The sequence below is a fragment of the Ambystoma mexicanum genome, chromosome 9 (assembly GCF_040938575.1).
Source record: "Ambystoma mexicanum isolate Mex_15411 chromosome 9, UKY_AmexF1_1, whole genome shotgun sequence".
NCBI lineage: Eukaryota > Metazoa > Chordata > Amphibia > Caudata > Ambystomatidae > Ambystoma > Ambystoma mexicanum.
Window position 1 is genome coordinate 1,529,776,996 of NC_090931.1, and position 15,095 is coordinate 1,529,792,090.

Sequence of the window (15,095 nt, forward strand, 5' to 3'; positions counted from 1 at the left end):
ATTTAATCTTAGCGCTTCTGGCGGCCTGGTCAATTGGGTTTCTCTAAGGAGTTTATGTACGTTGGTCTTTTCTCTAGCAAGCTCCTCATCGAACCTGTGGAGATGGTCTTTTTTAGAGCATCCCTTTCTAAGTGTCTCGTTAAAACTACTATGGAGAACATTCAAAAATATATCATATTGTTGAGTATTAAAGACCACCTGTTTCCACAAAAGAGAAGTACGGTTTAGCGAGGAGAGGAGTTGGCCATTGAGAAGACTGATGTTTCAGGGCGAGCAGCGTACCCCCGTACCTTGTCCCACCGTTTTTAAGATTCGAGGACCCCCAGAGGGCAATTCTTTACAGGGAAGAAAGAGTCAGGCACCCATGATCACTCCAGGAATTAAAGAGTACCTGGACTTCAGATGAGAGAGGTAACAGAGAATGGTCTACATAGAAATAGTCTATAGTAGAGGTTGAAGGACCTCTCTGCCAAGTAAGGGGGAGAGGATGGGTAGAATCATAAGTACCATTCAAACACATCAAACCCACCGATTCCATAGAGAGATTCCAAAGTCTACCCCAAACATGTTTCTGACCTCAACCCCCTCTCCCCCCCGATCAGACGCCTCCAAATCTTGTCCCAGGTCCCCATAGTCCATGTCAGAGGACGTAGAACAATCAGAATTCAAATCACCTGCCAAAATAACTTTACCCCTAATAGTCACAGATCTCCTGGCTAGGATCAATGCCATTAGGCTGTCCAAAAAGGACGAGAGGACAGCTAGTCCTTGATGCCAATAAATGTTAATCAGTAGAATGTCAATCAATCCCTCTCTAGATGCAGTTTCCACTGCCAGAACCCCAAATGACATATCAGGGATAATCATACTTCGGAAGCCCAGAGAACACCTTAGCCCACTAAGTAGACCCCCTGAGGCTCTCTTCATCCCCCCGCCCCCCACACTAGGTTTAGCATTTTGAGAGTAGATTCCGAAGCCATCAATGAAGGGAGACTGGAGCAACCAGGTTTCATGCAGATAGAAACAATCAGTACCTTTAATCAAATCTACTGTATTAGTATTAGTGAGGAGATGTACATTTCCCCTTGTATTCCAGGACATGAAAGCCAATTTATTAGTCTGTTTTCTCTGTTACAGAGACTGGACTTATAGTAAAAACTCAGTTCCATAGTCCAGAGGTAACCTGGGCCCAATTTCGAGCGTCTCCGTGATTCCTGGCCTAGAAATGCCTCCGTTGAGGTTGAGAGAGCCTTTCCGGGTGGTAAACCATAGTCAGATTTCCCCTATACTCTTCAGATCTTTCATGCAAATAGAGTGGTTGACTTGGTTTTACCAATTTTATTTTGAAACCAAGCTCCTTAAAACCCTCTATTTCTCCCATTATGATTTCAGAACAATATTGCTGAGATCTATTACGGCCCTTAGGGGGGAAAAAAACCCCTTTCTAGATCATAGCTGGAGACCAAAGATAGTGTTGGAATTTGATGTAGAATTTTAAGGATATTCCCTCGGTTAAGACGCATGAGCATGTCACTACCCCAGAGACTTACAAGTTGTAGGATATCCAGGTGTTCTTTATTTCCTAAGGTTTGAGGCAGGGAGTCCGAGATATCCTTACTAAATTGATTTAGTGGATTATCTTGGGACTCCGGGCCCCTTGCACTCCGTAGTATAGTCCCTTTCTGAACTAAATGGGGGCCCATCGGAAATCTTTCCTGGCTACCCATGGGTCCTAAATTGATAGGTTTTGAGTGGGCAGAGCCCAAAATCCCAGGAACATAGAGATCCCCCACTGCTCTGAATCCCACCATACGGCCCCCCATAACTGATTGGGGCAGGCTGATATGAGTGTCTGAAGAAGGAGTTGATTGGCCAGGTATTTGGAGAGAGCAAGTGTCAACACCACTGGGCTGATCAGGACCCGCAGTCGGGTTGATGTCCACCAAAAGGGTGGACTTCACTATATATATATCCAGAAGAAGTTGTTTTGCCACATCAAAGATTAACATGGAGGGAACATGGTAAGTTCACAGAGGAAGAAGTTTCAGTAGGGTTTTCTTTTTGAGAATTAGAAATACCCAGTCCACTTTTTACAGGGTCAGAGACCTCATGGTTGTACCCTGAACCGAGTCAGCAATGGCTGGGGCCATAGAGCCGTTGCTATCATCAGGAGCAGATATATTTACAGGAGAATCTGTCTGAATACCTATAGCTGTTTTCAAGGGAGTGGATTGACCTCACTAGCCAAAATACCAGCAGTAACAGCCATAGGGAAAGGCGCCCCTTCTCCCCCAGATGGCAAAACCCCCTTAGGAGGCACAGTTGCAGCAAAGGGGAAAAAAGAGCGTAGGTAGAACCACATTTTTGAAAACTTTATTTGTAAACAAATTCATTTTTTAAATATTTTTCTGATTTTTGGTTTTCTTAATTTGTTGAAGAAATGTTTTACCTACTGGGGAAAGGCTCTTAGAGGAGGTTTTCTTTCGTCAAGTCTGAGAACAGGATCGTTCTCCAGATTGTGCACAACTATTGAACCTGGAATAGAAATAGTATCAGCTCCCTTGTCACATTTAGACTCATCAGAAATATTGGGGTGATATACAACTGCAGGTGCAGATATCGAGGAAGATTGAGGAGTCAACCTCTCTAAAATGTCCTTGGGCATGGCAGCCGAATTAGTTAGATCTATAGGGGCAGCATCCTTCTTTGTGTTTTGCGATTCTTTTACCCCTAAGACATATGCAGTGGCCTCTCCCTCAATCTGCAGAGAGAATATCGTTGCAACTTGAGCAGATACAACCAACCCAGAAAGGTGAGCGGGAAAAGGGCGAGGGATCTTGTATAAATCTTGCCCAATGACACTAGCCGTTGCCGAACCCGTGGCCATTAAAGTAGGTTTCCCCTCAGAGTTTGGCTGAGGCGGCATTGGAGAAGCGGAGCAATGCTTGGTAATTGTAGGATTATCTTCCCTGATAATCTTCACCAACTCTTCAAACCTAACAAGCCCCTCTAGCCTCTCATAGATTTCCGAGAGTAGGAGAGAATGAGATCTAACCTCTGCCCAAATGTTATCATAGAGACTAACAAAAGCTCAACACCATGTTTAAAGCGGAAACAGTAGGTTGAGTAAGCCTTATCCTTTCATCAGCCTCTTTAAGAGTGTGATGCAGCAAAGAGTCACTGGGATGTTCCTTTATCGGCTTTGGGAGAAGACTCCTCTCTCAACCAGTTTTGCTTTTCAGTGTACTCATCAATAAAGTTTGTGTTCAGATGGAGAGCCCATGAATGAAGCATCACATGTCTGCTGGGTACATTATTAGTATCAGTCGGTCTAATTTTTAACCTGCTTTCAGCAATTGCTTTGTCTGCACATTCGATGATACGAATATCATCAATATCATTATGTGAGGCCCCCTCAGTGTCCAGTCTTTTCACCACCTCTGCCAAATGCAAGTGATCTAAAGTGACCACTGAAAGGACCGAAGGGGGAGGTTTAATTAGCGTGCTAGTGGCTGTTCTTTTCCCAAAGTAGTTAGAAATGTCGTTCCCCGGAATGGGTTCCCCCAAGGAGCCTAGCTTAGGTTTATTTTGAGAGGAATTAAGCATTGGTTTCCTTAAGGGACTTTTAAAGACCGAACAGAGAGATTCAAATGTGTATCTGAAGTCTGGTTTGCCATTCCACCTGGGGGGAGGACACCCCCCCCAAAAAAAAAACTTAGGGGGAGAGGTCATGTGATTGTTATAATCTTTCAGATGAGAAGATTGTGAGCAATAGGGGCACTAATAACAGCAGAGATATTTGTAGGCTTAGGTTCAGGGGCAACCAACTGGGCGGCAAGCAGCGATGTATTTAGCCGTAAAGCAGTAGGAGTCATTTGGGAGCATTCACCATTGCATTGTCTGGTTCAACACTGTGGGGAACCCCCACAAAGGAACTACCCTTATTACCCAAATTAAGGGCTAGAGGAGCCGCTAGTCGCTCTTCCTGAGCATCAATGGAGATGTCCTGGTTTCCATTAAAGATACAGCTATTGTCACCCAGAGTACGTGGAATAATACCCATAGTATTAAAGATCTCATTCTTGTCCCGAGGATGGATCTGGACATGTACAATAGTATTAGCCCCTGGGGGACCTAGGATTTGGGTGCTAAGGAATTCAGCCTGGATAGTGTCCTGTTTGCCTAGGGAGACCGTGGCGAAAGATTGAGGAAGAATACCTTCTTTAGAATCTGGAGAAAGAAGCTCCTCGCCAGATTTCAGAGAATCAAGGGTAGTGGCTGATTGACTTCTAAGACCCCTATGTGTCATTCAAATACAAATCCACAGAGAGAACTAGAGAACCAGAGAGGGAGGCTAGGGATGAGATGGACAGTTCCCAAACCAACAAGGGAAGAATGTCACCTCTATATAAATCACAGGTTTCAATAATATCAAAGATAAAAACATTTTATTTCAATAAAATGCACTGAGTAGGGATACGAGTTAAATTAGATCATGAAATAAGGATGTAGAATCACAGCACTAATATCAGAACATCCACAAATAAATCTAAAACTAAGAAATATTAGAGTTATGCTTCTGAATATAAAATAGGTGTTAGTATTTAAGGACGTATAGGCAGCAGAGTTCCTAAATAGCAGCCAGTAGTCCAAACAAAATTGTGTTGTCCAGATTCACAGGGTAAGGACGCCTGACAGCTTGAGGAGCTGCCAGAGTCCGACTCTCCTCCCTCACTCTGTGTACTTAAGAAGTTGAAATAATGAGGATAACCAGGGTAGCAGTCTGGAAGTTTTGTATAGTCTTATAGTACTCGCACGTTTACTTGGCAATCAGCTGTCGGCAAGTCAGAGGGTTGTTCCCAGGGGCAAGGGCACAGGTCACAGCTAAACAGTGGCCCCAGCCCTTACAGCTTCCAGGGCTTAACGCCACAAGGGTGATTGTGCCGACAATATGAGCTTCGTGTAGAAGTCATGTGATCCGTCACGTGACCAAGTGAAGCTCCGCTCCTCCTGGGAGCAGACCAAGCAGCAAGAGCGGGCGCTCGCAGTGCTGCGTTCGCATAAATAATGGCAGTAAATAGCCAAGTAACAGTGTCAGCACACCCTTAGATAAAGACTCTCAGACAAGTATAAAGCAGTCCTAATAAAAGTCACAGGATTGTCCTGAGTTCAAATTCTCTTGCCAAAGTTCCAAAACACAGTTTCACCTGGGCCTGATTCACAGAAGCGTTTTATACTGGTGCAAACCCATAGTAAAACGTTCTGTGAATCGGGACCAAAAATATATTGAGGCTCTGTCTTCAAGTCGATAAGTAGTTCAGACCTCAAGGTTACCTTCCCCAAGATGCACTTTCAATGATATAATGGTGTTACCCAGTTTTCTTAAAGTTCTATGCCAATCTTGCACCTTCTGTATAAGATTAGTCTTTGTGCAACAAAAATGTCTTGGCAGAAAATGGCAGTTCATTTTGATTCACTCGATAAAGTTAATCTTCAAAGTTCCCTTCGCTCATCCAATGTACACTGGGTTTACTTGCTTTGTTAATCTGTTCATGTTAAGGCTCTTTAATATATTAGTTTCTTTGATTCAAAGTTTGTTCAACATAGATTTTGTCTGCCATTTAAGTTTCATTCACTTCTGAATTTGACACACAATGAATTTATTTCAATTGTACTAAAGTTGACACATGGTGGATTTATTTAAATTGTAAAGCTTCATAAGCATAATTTGAATACCACACTGAAGAAAAATGTTAGATATATTTTTGTTAAGCTTGGTTTTCAGTTTGACATTCAAAAATTGTCAAAGGTTTTCCCTTAAATCATTTTGTTGTTGTATTCAATTCACTTTGATGTAACGTGTCTGTAATTTGCCTTTAAATATGCCCAGCACTGAGACCTTCGAAAACCTGCTTTCATGTACACGCGACCACTCCATAACAAAGTTTCTGATGTTTGCTAATCTGCTTAGAATCAAATGCTGTGCATAGTCCGACATCCAGTGGTCACTGCGGAGTATTGCATTTTGTTTTTCGTAGTCGAAAAAGGGGACGTCGACAAGGCGTGTCTGTAACACTATCCCTATAGTGACGTGCAGTGTACCCGCAATCCCTCATGTGTCGAGGTCCCTCAGATTGTTTTTTTCTGCCCAGATATTGGTCGCCTATACGCGGAGCTCCTCGAGAGACATTGCATAACAACTTTATTAGACCTTTGGTCACTCATAACTTCTTATATATAATCCCCTCCTTCAACGTCGTACAAGAGACTGTTCACCACCGATCAAGATCCTGGCGGCGGTGTCTTCGACGAAGGAGGTTACTCGGCGTTCGTCGAACACATGGCCTGGCCTCGACGGCCAAATACAGTAGGGAGAGTGGGGTCATGGGACATTGTTTTCTCTTCGAGAATGCCTTTCCTTTTCCCCTCCCTTTCTTTCGGGGTCGTTGTCACATGCTATTTGTCCTTCAGCTATGGAGAGGACACCCTTTAGGTTTTGCCCGCGTTGCAATGGCAAATTTACCTGGAAAGACAAGCATAAACGGTGTAACCGTTGCTTGCCCCTCGACCACAAGGAGGAAGGCTGTGCGGCTTGTCAGCTACTTAAGCCCAAAACTTTAAAAGACCGTAGGGTCAAAAGGTGGGCGGCCTACGCCATGTCTAGGTCAGATTCATCACCTGCCGCTGCTGAAAGTGACGAGGAATGTGACGACACGACGTCCGTTTCGGAAGTCGTACACCCCGCTAAGGAGCGTTCACGCTCCTCGAAGTCCGCCTCCCCGGCCCGACAAGCTCGGCTCACGCCCTGCTTATGGGGATGAACACCCCGGCGACAAGGACACAAACACACTTCCCATGGCTCCTCGTTGTCTAAAATGAAGAGGGCCTCAGCGCCAGCAGAGTCGCAGGTTCCACCGGCTATCTCCTCAGACCGTAAGAGTCTGAAGCCCCCCTCGCAAACGCGACCTGCGACCGGGCTACCCCAAGATAAGGGCGCTAACACCAAAACGCCGGACGACGCGCACCGAAGGATAGCGCCCGTCGGCAAAGAGCAATCGACGCCTGCTCGGCGACGACTGAGTTACCCTCGACAGGCAGCACAATTGTCGAAAGCCTAGCAAGGATCATTTCAACCGATGGCCAAAGACGGACGCCGAAAGACACGTCTGCTATTGCTCATAGGCCCCGGGAGACGCCGAAAAGACCAGAAGGGAGACAGGAACTTCCCGCTTCGTTGAGAGGGACACCTAGCCTGCTGGAAGATTTTTCCGAAGGCGAGGGGAGCCTTGCTTCGACATTATGGGACAGGTCGAAATGTTTTTCAACGGAAAACCCTCGCTTCCCTCCCCCTGACCGCTCAGGAGTACCTCAAGAAACCCTAGAGAGACTCCAGTTCTGTATGGACAGGATGGAAAGGTTTATAGAAACCCAAAACCTTCCAACCAAAAGGTCACGAGAGGGACTTGAAGAGACTCCCAGGGCCAAGCATCCCAGGCTAACTGAACCAGAAGAGCTAGATTTATATGATCTCACTGGAGAAGACCCCCACCCTCAGGAGGAGGAGGAGTTCTTGGACTATGAAGAAGAGGAAAATCCTCAGGGAGAAGACTTTGAAATCAACCCTGATAGGGAGGAGGGGGGGCTTCGAAGGAGACCCAGACGAAGGCGCCTCACAGCCTTGGCAGTCCCCATCAGTGTCCTCAGACCCTGGAGCCTTAAATCTATCCCCTCCTAAAGACTCGCCTGTGAGAAATACCTCGCCCATAGATGATCAGCCCACCTTTAATGCGCTTCTGCGCAAGGCAGCGGCGCATTTTGAAATTGAAACCGGGGAACTTTCTCCAGACATCGATTTTGTTGAGAAAATCATTAAAGAAAAACCCCCCGTAAGCCAGACCATTCCCCTCCTTGCCTCGATCAAAAGAAGGATTACTCCTTCTTTAGCCACTCCTGTGCTGATCAGAGGGGTGAACCCCAGAATAGAAAAACTATTCAGCCCTTCCCCAGCAGACCCCCTGTACTTTAGGGGGTCACTCTGTGCCAGATTCCCTAGTGGTAACCAACACTAGGGAGAGGGCTGGGGTCCCACTGTCAACTAGAGAGGCACCCCCAGACAAGGAGGTCAAAAAATTATATGCCCTAGGGAAGAGAATCACAGCCTCAGCGGCCTTTTCCGCAAGAATTGCCAATAACAACTCTTTGCTGGCAAGTTACGCGCATGCACAATGGGCCAAACTACGTAAAGAAATTGAAGAAGTACCAGAACCCCTACGTACTCGTCTACTAGCTACTGTGACTGAAGGGACCCTAGTCAACCAAAGCATCATCAAGAACACTCTGGATGCAGAGGAAACGGCTGGGTGTTCCCTAGTCCAAGGGGTCCTGTTAAAACGCCATGTATGGCTACGGAATTCAGGTTTTAAGCCTGAGACGCTGGCATCTCTTATCAATAAACCCATAGAAGATACAAACCTCTTTGGGAAAGCTGTGGATGAGGCCTTAGAAAATGCAAAGAAGGAATTTGATACCATCAAAACATTAGATCAAATGTCTAGGCCTCCCAATAGACGTGGTTATGGCAACCAATGGTTTATTCGAGGCCAACGCCAGCAGCAGCAGCAGCAGCAGCAGCAACAGCAGCAATACACTGCAGGTAACTGGTCCCCCAACCAAGGCGCCATTGGCCAGTATAGCCAGAGAGGACAACGTCGTGGCAGGGGAAAAGGTCGGGGTTCCACCCCTAGAGGTTCCCAAGCCACTAACACCAAATGACTCCAAGATTCGGGTCCCCTCCCATGCTTCTCCGGTCGGGGGCCGGTTAACATCCTTTCTTCAAGCATGGGAGGGTATAACATCAGACCGCTGGGTATTATCAACTATAGCCCACGGCTACTGCATAGAATTCAGCAAATCCCCTACATACAGACCCCCAAGGGGATGACGCATGTCACCGGAACACCTCGCCAGCCTTCTTCAAGAAGTGGACCAACTGCAAGAAAAAGGAGCCATAGAGGTCGTGCCTCTATCCAAGGTAACGGAAGGTATTTATTCAGTGTACTTCCTTGTACCCAAAAAGGACTTAACCATGTGCCCTGTATTAGATCTGCGCCCAGCGAACAAATTTGTCAAGCCTCAAAAATTTCGTATGGTGACTCTACAGGAAGTAATCCCCCTGTTGTCCCAAGGAGATTACATGACAACATTGGACATGAAAGATGCATACTTTCATATTTTAATGTTGCCAGCACACAGAAAATACCTCAGATTCACGATAGAAGGCAAACACTACCAGTTCAGAGTGCTACCCTTCGGCATCGCGTCAGCGCCAAGAGTATTCACGAAGGTACTGGCAGTGGCAGTGGCCCACCTGCGGAGGTGGTCCATCCCGGTATACCCTTACCTCGACGATTGGCTCATAACGGGATTCTTACGAAACATGCTTCTCAAATACCCAAAAGACTGTAGACCTTTTGTTTCGACAGGGCTTCTCCATCAACGAGAGGAAGTCCAGTTTAGACCTCAGCCAGATCAAACAATTCCTAGGGGCTCTAATTCGAACAAAGGACGGCCTCGTCTTCACCTCCAACGAGAGGGTCCAAAACATGCTGTTTCAGATCCCTCAATATGTGCCCGGTCGAGAGGTGACGGTACACAAGGCAATGCGCTTACTAGGAATGATGGCGTCATGTATTTATTTGGTACCTCACGTGCACCTGCGCATGCGCCCAATGCAAGAGTGGCTCAACAGCCAATGGTGTCAGGCCAGCGGACAATGGGACGATCTAGTGGTGGTCTTGCAGGCACTGGTTCTCTCGCTACGGTGGTGGTCGAAGAAAAACCTGTTAATAGGGAAACCATTCGCACCCCCGCAGTGGAAGCCACTCTAACCACATCACAGGATGGGGAGCTCAACTATCCCATCAGACTGCTCACAAAGTCTGGACTCCGAACGTAGCATCCAAGCACTTAAACTTACTGGAGCTACTAGCTGTTTTCAAAGCACTGAAAGCCTTCCAGACTCACCTGCAAGGGAAGACCGGGATGGTCCTCACAGACAGCACCATAGCCCTGTACTACATCAACAAGCAGGGGGGAACTCACTCTCCAGGATTGTCCAAGCTGGCCCAGAACATCTGGAAGTGGGCTCTCAAACACATGTTCCTATTGTCACAACATGTACCAGGGGAACTCAATCTGCTGGCAGACGAACTCAGCAGAGATTTCCCTCTACCAGTGGAGTACGAATGGCGGTTACACGAAGACATCGTCTTCAACGTCTTTACGTAATGGGGATTCCCAGAAATAGACCTGTTCGCAACTCTAGAGAACTCCCAATGCCAAGTTTACGCCTCCAGGTACCCCCAGAACCAATCCAAGGGGAACGGTCTATCGATACCATGGTCAGGGAAATTTGTTTACGCTTTTCCCCTGACTCCCCTTCTCAACAAGATAGTACACAAGTTACACAAAGAACAAGTTACCATGATACTGGTGGACCCCATGTGGGCCCGACAGCCATGGTTCGCGCACCTGATGGACATGTCCCTATCCCCTCCAGTGAAACTTCCCTGCCACTACAACATGCTGTCACAAAACAAGGGCAGGACTCTGCACCCATGCCCTCAGAACATGAATTTAGCAGCCTGGCTCCTGAGGACATAGAATTTGGGCACCTACAGCTCCGATGCATGGACATTCTCAGGGAGGCTAGAAAGCCGAACACTCGCCACTGCTATTCTAGCAAATGGAAAAGATTTGTCATCTGGTGTAGAGGAAAGAGCATCAACCCAGTTGACTGCTCTCCAACACAAATTATTCTTTACCTAACTCACCTTCTAGACTCAGGTTTGGTGTTTAACTCTATTAAGGTCCATTTAGCAGCACTTTCCGCATACACCACTTCCCAACTTAAATTGTCATGGTGGAAGGTTCCAGTTATTAAAGCCTTCATGGAAGGGGTGAAGAGGATTCACCCTCCCATAGCTAACCCTGCTCCCGGATGGGACCTAAATGTGGTACTAACAAGACTCATGGGGTCACCGTTAGAACCCATGCACAAAGCAACTCTTAAAGACGTCACGCTTAAGACTGCTTTTCTAATAGCCATCACCTCCGTTAGGAGAGTAAGTGAACTACAAGCGCTCTCTATACTAGACCCCTTTGTAACAGTTCACAAAGATAAAGTGGTGTTGCGTACACATCCTAGGTTTGCACCTAAATTTATCTCAAAATTCCACGTCAAACAGTCTATTGAACTGCCAACGTTCTTCCAGAACCCTTCTAACATAGGGGAAAGAAGCCTGCATACACTGGATGTTCGCAGAGCGGTTATGTTTTATATGGAAAGAACTAGACCATTGAGAAAGACTAACCAGTTCTTTGTCTCAGTGGCAGCAGGAAGAGAAGGAGATGCAGTTTCAAAATCCACTATTTCTAGATGAATTGTACAATGCATCACCCTCTGTTTCTCTCTTGCTAAGAGAGAACTACCCTTCAAGCCAAGAGCACACTCCACTCGAGGCACAGGGGCTTCCATAGCTTTCATTGCAAATGCCCCCCTTGAGTCCATTTGCAAGGCGGCAACCTGGAGTTCTGTTCACACCTTTACAAAACACTACTGTCTAGATACCCACTCTAGATCTGATTCCCAGGTGGGACAAGCAGTATTAAGACATCTTTTCTCTACTGTTCCTTCACACAACCCACCTCCAACTCCGGGTACTGCTCGCTAGTCTATGCACAGCATGTGATTCTAAGCAGATTAACAAACATCAGAAGACAATGCATTACTTACCGTAAAAGCATTTCTGATGGTTGTATCTGCTTAGATTCATGTGCGCCCACCCTTCCTCCCCGCTCGGAGGAAGGAACATAGACTTTCTTCTATATCTCTCTTTTCTGTACTCACGTCTAATAGGCTCCCTCTGGGCAGAATAAATACAAACAGAGGGACCTCGACGCGTGAGGGATTGTGGGTACACTGCACGTCACTATAGGGATAGTGTTACAGACACGCCTTGTCGACGTCCCCTTTTTCGACTACGGAAAACAAAATGCAATACTCCGCAGTGACCACTGGATGTCGCACTATGCACAGCATGTGAATCTAAGCAGATACAACCATCAGAAATGCTTTTACGGTAAGTAATGCATTGTCATTCTCACTTGTTTAAAGATTATTAAGTTCCATTTTTCGCTGGTTAGGAAGGATTCGGATCTGAGACCTTCGAGAACTTTCACGCGACCACTCCATACAATATAATCTTGCGTGTAAGACCAAACACTTGCATACCAGGTTTCTGCTTTCTTAGAAACTCACTGGTTGCTTCATTGTGAGTTCCTGCAGCGCATATCTCTTGGCCGTCAGGTATTTGCCTCGGGGCTCTACTTCCTGCCCCTCAGGCACTCCTGGGTCGGCTTCTGTCCCCAGGAGAACAAGCACTTCGAAACAGCAGAAAAAGGGGAAGCCTCCTGGCATGGATCCCCTTTCAATGTTCATTCGGTTCCACACAGCCCCAGCTCTCGTGCCGCTCTTCTTTGAACCGTTAGCGTGTTCCAAATGTACAGCTCCCCACTACTTCTCTTGGCCTCTCTGCTGCTGCACCTTTACTGCCACTGTTCTCCCCTTACTTCTCTCTGATGGGGCTTTGTATACACCTGCAGGCCTTTGGCAGGCTGCAGTTGCGAAGGTACAATTAGCCTTGCCTGACCATCATTAAGGGGACATGCCTGACCTTTACAACTCTCAGCATGCCTCTTCCTCGTCCCAGTACCAGAGTGGTAAAAGCAACTAGTCTTCATTACTCCCGGTTGCCTCCTCCTCGTCTCAGTACTTTTAGTAGTTATATAGGAGAAAGTCAGGGGAGTTGATTTATGATACCCCATGAAGGCGGGGAAGGGTGGGTTGGTCAGTAGGAAAAGGGATACCATGTCTCTCCCAAGCGCATCCCACTTCCCACAGACCCTCCACCATCGCTTGTCCATCCCCCAGGGTCGGGATCCAAGAGTGATAGCCTTTCCCTGGCCACCTGCACAGAGGAACCATGGGGAATAGGAGTGAGAATACCCTCGGGATTATCACAGGGGTCTGAGTGCTTTGGTGGCATCGAACAGTAACTTCTGGTCACTTCACATCTATCAAACTGACTCCAGAGTGCCAATGGCTTTTGCTTTTTGATCTGAGCCAGTCTCTTGGCTTCATCTGGATGACTTTCTTCGCGATTGGACTGCTCTGACCACAGCTCCAGGGTGCAGCTCTTCTTTGAATTACTGGTCTTGATCCACACTCTTCATCAGCGTCGTCATGCTCAGTCTTTGGAGTGATTGGGCCACAGTACTCACAAAGCATGATAGAGAGTGTGAGTGTGAGAGACACTGTGACTACTGGTCATAGCTTGCAATAGCTGCTAGCGTCATGTGTCCGCTGCAGGGACCTCGGCTTATCCTACATGTCAGAGAATAGGATGACACCAGAGGGAACTGAAACTGCCACTACAGACTGGGTGCAATCTCGCATATGTCAACAGCTGTGTTATCCACACCAAAAGAAAGGGATGGAAACCTTTCAATGAATCATGGATGTCATCTAATTATTTTTAAACTTAATTTCAAAAAGACAGACATCCACTTCAATAGCCCCTCGTATAGCTATATATTTGTTCTTCCCTTTTTGGAAGGAGCGTGTAATCCTGGTATTAGTTTTGACTCCACACTTTCGCACCAGGCACAAATATTTTCTACCGTTCGCATTTGTCAGTTCCAGCTTTTTAATACCCTGTCACTTACTGACTTTTTCCTGAACTAAACGTCTTCATCAAACTTAGTTCTTGCTCAACTGAATTATTGCTGTTCACTTTATGTTGGTTCATTTAATGATGCCCTTCCTCCTTTACCTTGTATTTTCCCTCATGCTGTCCATAGTGTATTCAATCTTGGCTACTCCAGCTAGTATTTCTTCACTGCTCATTTTCTATGTCTGTCTTTTCAGATGTCTTCATGCTCTTCCTCCTCACTATTTCTCTTTCATCATTTCTTTGTATCAACCATCACATTCTCTTTGCTCCTCTTTCCAGGTTTTGCTCACCTCTCTACATACCCTTGCACATCCCCTCGTTTTCATTCATTGTCACTTTTAGCTCCTTGGTCTGAAATGTGCTTCCTTTGGATTTTTGTCTTTCCTCCACACTCACCATCCTCAAGAAATGTTTATTTTTATTTATCTATGTGCTAAACCCAGAGGCATCAAGGCTCTGATTATAGAGGCATCAAGGCTCTGATTATAGTTTTGCAAGATAATTAGCATATGTTGCAAGTAGGTCAAGCAAGGGTATTAAGGAGCAGTCACTTAGTTAGAAAATAACGAGGTCTTAAGATGTTTCCTGAAGGTCCAGTAAGATTGTTCTGAACGGAGATGAGTGGGGAGGGCACGCTCCAGTTTGTTTGTTTGTAAAAACTTAGTTGCTTGATAGGGGACATATATAAGTATAAGGCACAGCATTACATTGCATAAAATATCTACATATATATATACATATATACATACAGTTAATTACATATCGGTAGATCATCTAAGGGATGTACATATATATACAGTCAGGTTGGCTATGGTTTGTAAGTGGGAGAGGAGACAGGCCAGTCTTGAGGGTCATTGGATCGTAACCAGGTGAGAGTGTTATGCCTAAAACTATAGTAGGATTGGTCTGTTCTGATGTTGAGTGGGAGGGCGTTTCAGTGTTGGGCTGCCATGATAGGGAAGCTACTGCCGCCCGTTTTCTTTAGTCTGAATGGGGGTATTTGTAGGCAGTAAGAATTTATCATTCTGGTGGGACGGGTGGAAGTTGTCTTTGCTATTCTGGTTGCAAGATAGGGGGGCTGCATTGTTTAGGCATTTGAAAGTGAGGGATGACGTTTTGAGTGAGATGCGGTCACATATTTTGAGCCATTTGTGTTCTCTTCTTTTGTAAGAGATGTGTTCCTTGGAGGGTAACTTAAGGGCTGTTCTGAGTGCATTGTTTTGCAGTGTTTGAAGTTTGTCGGTTATGTATGTGTTGGCTCCTAGATACATGGCATTACAATAATCGAGTCTGGAGAGTATT

The 15,095-nt window shown here is 46.1% G+C and overlaps 1 protein-coding gene across 1 annotated transcript in view; it reads left to right on the plus strand.

Annotated features, from left to right (window-relative positions):
• The window catches only part of LOC138489437 (zinc finger MYM-type protein 1-like), a 155,053-nt gene that overhangs the window by 115,027 nt on the left and 24,931 nt on the right, over positions 1–15,095 (plus strand). The gene's annotated exons all lie outside the window — the stretch shown is intronic.